This window comes from Sphaerodactylus townsendi, linkage group LG01 (assembly GCF_021028975.2).
Source record: "Sphaerodactylus townsendi isolate TG3544 linkage group LG01, MPM_Stown_v2.3, whole genome shotgun sequence".
In the NCBI taxonomy this organism is placed as follows: Eukaryota; Metazoa; Chordata; class Lepidosauria; order Squamata; family Sphaerodactylidae; genus Sphaerodactylus; species Sphaerodactylus townsendi.
The window spans coordinates 134,629,187-134,633,748 of NC_059425.1; the positions used below are offsets into that span (position 1 = coordinate 134,629,187).

Consider the following 4,562-nt stretch of genomic DNA (forward strand, 5'->3'; position numbering starts at 1 on the left):
GAGAAGTCTGTACAAATAGTCCAAGTGGACCAGAACTTTCTCTTGCCATTATCTTTTACAGACTCCCTAAAGCCCTGATTGGAGATCTCTCTCTCTCTCTCACACTCAGATGTACTACATTGTGCGAATTCTTTCTGGCTGCATGTTGCATACATGTGCTGTTTTATAAGATGCATCTTCTAGTACGGGGGAAATGTATTCTTGCCTTTGAAAGGGGATGTCCTGTTCACAGCTATTCACTGGAGCTTTTGTATCTACATCTCATCCTCCCTGCATCCAACAAAAGAGGCTAGTCTAAGGCTTCTCTTCAGAAGTACACTGTTACCAGGAGATCAAATGAATAAAAAATTGATGAACATTCTGTATTAGATGTCTTGCAGTCAAGGTTATTTAAGCCGATAAAAAGGTGCTAGAGATAGGGGGAGGAGAAGGAGAAAGATAGAGAACAAAGGTTAGTTGCTAATGTTTTTTTTATAATGGAGAGGGTTTTCTGAGAGGGGGGGAATCTTCAGGGTTCTGAGTTTATGCTTGTTATAAAAGAAAACCAAAGTGGGAAAGCCAGTGGTATTCAGGTATCTAACAAAGTCCTTGTGCTAACCATGTAAAAGACTAGCAAGTGAAATAAGGTATTTAACTGAATAAATGAACTTAAAAGCAAGATAGGCCGAAGTGTAATATAGAGGAGAAAGCTCACTAGGACAGTGCACTGTACCTGTTGTTGCCAACCATGCAAAGAAGAATGTATTGTTGAAGGAAAGAAATGCTATTAAGAATCTCAGCTCAGATCCAGAAATCATCATACTTCCAGCAGACAAGGAAAATACAATAGTAATCATGAAGACTGAACAATATAAAGAAAAAATCAGAAAACTCCTGGATCCCACAACATACAAAAAACTGAAACAAGACCCAACCAAGAAAATCACTCACCAAACCATCACATTGATTAAGAGTTCCTCCATTCAACCAGACACACGGCAACAACTCTGCAAGTCAGAAGCTCTATCACCCCGGTTATATGGACTCCCCAAAATCCACAAGGAATCCATCCCACTCAGACCCATTGTGAGTGTGATTGGTTCCCCCACATATGAACTGGCAAAATTCTTGACTTCACAGTTACAAAGCCACATTGGACACACAGCGCATTATATTAAAGACTCAGCCCACTTTATCGAGAAAATTAGCGATCTCCATCTCAACCCTAGCAACAGACTTATCAGCTTCGATGTTGTCTCACTGTTCACCAAAGTTCCAGTGAAAGACACACTTGCACTCATCGGCCAGATGTTTCCAGATGACATCACAGCTTTATTTCAACACTGCCTAACAACCAGCTACTTCCAATGGGACAATGATTATTATGAGCAGACCGATGGAGTAGCCATGGGAAGCCCCCTCAGCCCAGTGATAGCTAATTTCTACATGGAATATTTTGAGAAACAAGCCCTCAAAACAGCACCCAGGAAACCTGCAACTTGGTTCTGATTTGTGGATGACACTTTTACAATCTGGAGCCATGGTGAGGAGGAACTGCTGAATTTTCTGAACCACCTTAACAGCATCCACCCAAACATACAATTTACCATGGAAACTGAAAAAGAAGGGAAACTGCCTTTTTTAGATGTCTTGGTCTTTCGCAGATCCAACCACCAATTGGGCCACACAATATACAGAAAACTGACACACACAGACCGGTATCTACATAAAAACTCCAATCATCATCCACAACAGAAAAGGGGCATAATCAAAACTCTGACAGATCATGCAAAATGAATCTGTGAACCTCATCTCCTCCCTGATGAGATCAACCATCTAGACTGGGCTCTGCAGGCTAATGGCTACTCCACAACAGAAATCAGAAGAGCTTTAAGACCAAGAGAAACCCAGAGGACTAAGGAGAAACAGTCTACCACAGGAAAAATATTTCTACCATACATCAAGGGAATCACAGATCAAATAGGGAAACTGATGAAAAAGCATTACCTACAAACCATTTTCAAACCCACCAGGAAAATACAGCAGATGCTACGCTCAGCAAAGAGAGACCCCCTCACTTCTGCAGGAGTATATCACATACCCTGTAGCTGTGAAAAGGTCTACATAGGAACCACAAAACGCAACATTCAGACCCGTATTAAGGAACACGAAAGACTCTGTCGGCTTAACCATTCTGAAAAATCTGCAGTTGCAGAACATATGTTAAACAAAACTGGACATAACATTTTATTTGAGAACACTGAAATTTTGGACAATTCAGAAGCCTACTATGTCAGACTGCACAGGGAGGCCATTGAAATTCACAAACACCAGGACAACTTCAATAAGAAAGAAGAGACGTTAAAAATTAGCAAAGCCTGGCTCCCAGTATTTAAAAAATAGACTGATAACCCCACCCGCAATACAATGCATAGCAAGTTCCACCCAAACAGTTAATGATTGGTTCCCCACCCTGGGACATGGACAATATACCACACTAAACTTTCTCTTCTCACTTAGACACAGTGAGAAACAGACTTTTCTCTGTGATACACCTCGGAAGATGCCAGCCACAGATGCAGGCGAAACGTTAGGAACAAAATCCACCAGACCACGGCCACACAGCCCGGAAAACCCTCCAGAACCAATGCAAAGGAGACATTGCTTGTTGACCCCTGAGGGAAGACAGCTCACAATGTCTTGTGAGTTTGTCTGCCTATATGGGATATTGATGCAGAAGACAAAAGAAAAGAGCTGAACTGGTAAAAGACCAAGAGAAGTAATAGCTCTACCCATATGAAAGTAATATTAATCTGTTAACTAGTACTGAAGGTTATGGTTGAGTGTCCACCAGCAGGGAAGAAATATTGGGTCATTCAAAACTAATATAAGGGTTTCTGTATATTTGGAAAGATCTTGAAGTATGAAGAAAAATATAAATTTGTTAATTAAAATAAAAACTTCTGACTGTGTGAGCACTGAACATGATCCTTGCACACTAGGAAGTCAAAAATGTGGAGGGAATGTCAACATATTAGGAAGCCAAGAGAGTTGAGAGCTCTTCAGGTATACTCAGGCAGCACCCTGAGGTGAAAAAATTCTGAGATGATTGATTGGGTCATACCACTTTAGACTGGAATTGGGACTGGAGTATCACATTCTCATTTCTCCACAATGCTTCTTTAAGAAAGGGGGGGGGGGTAGCCAGAAAAGCAAAAGGGATGGGGAACAAAGTATCCTCATGCCTCTTAAGAGCTTGTAGTATTCTAAAGAGAAATATTTAAGGGGATTTTCAAATGGTTTATTCCGTCTCTGATTCATCAGTTTTCCCCAACCTGTCATATATTTATTTGTAATCTTGGCCCAATTGTGCAGATGACTGATGGGTAGGAAAATGGTTGCTCAGCCAGAAAGGCAGGTGCCTATTCTTATTTGCTTTTATGTGTTAAACCAGGGTCAAATGGTTGGGAGACGCTTGGCTGCTGAATATCTTATATTGCATCTCGTCTCCACAGTTTATGCAAGAAGGAATGTCCTTCCCCTGGGAAAGCTCACTATCAACTTAAGTGGCTGTCCAAGAAATAGTGTCTTCACTGAGCACATATACTGTACTATTCAGCAACTTTTTCCTGCCTCTTACTTCTCTGCAAATAACCACAGAGAACATGAACGGCTTACAGCTTAAGCCTCGTAAGGATTACACAGCGAATCGCTTGGTCAGCGAAGTACTACAATTGGCAAGCAATACTTCTCTTGTCATAGATGAGACTCTGCTTGAGCAAGGATAGCTTAACGCACAAGGTGCACACAATGTGACAGCTCTTAGTCATTTGATAACTTGGCAGAAAGTGTATTGTGATTTCAGTTACCACAAGATGAAATTCCCATGCAACATTAATGTCCTTGTCACTTCAGAGGGCTGATCTCTCCTCCCATCAGATTATCAGGTCCACCTACAGCCACAGCTCATTCCCCTCAACAAGGAAGAACACATGAACAATCTGCTGCAGCAGTGCTGCCCTCCATCCTGAACAACTTCTGCTGAGACTGCTGGATTACTGCATATCTGATGAAGTTATCAAGGTAGTAGATGACTGTGGAAATCTGTAAAAATGATCCTGAGAGTATCACAGTTGATGACCTCCACTGAACTCTGATCATGGCAAAGTTCCTTTCACTCAGCGCAGGACAGACAACCTTTCAAGAAAGCAGCAGCTAAGACCAAAGCAGGAGGAGGCACTGAGTAAAGTAAGAGTGCAGCAGCAGAAGTCAGTCATTGGAAATGAACTTTAAAGCTACAGTACTTTGGGTGCCTGTCAGGGGTGTATTTTTAAATCTAGTGACACTAAAATTTCAGGGAATCACCTGTTAACTATTCTTATGATACCACCCAAGTTTGGTGAAGTTAGGTTCAGGGGGGCCAGAGTTATGGACTCTCAAATGGATAGCCCCCATCTGTTGGCTCCCATTGGAAACAATGGGGGATGGGGCACCCCCTTTAGGGGTCCATAACTTTGGCCCCCCCTAAACCAAACCTTGCCATGGGTGGTATCATTAAGAGAGTCTCTGGATGATACCCTGAA

At 42.0% G+C, this 4,562-nt stretch overlaps 1 pseudogene; it reads left to right on the forward strand.

Moving 5' to 3' along the window:
- Nucleotides 1–3,439: 3,439 nt before the first annotated feature.
- Nucleotides 3,440–4,272, forward strand: LOC125433882 (annotated as a pseudogene).
- The last annotated feature ends 290 nt before the right edge of the window (nucleotides 4,273–4,562 follow it).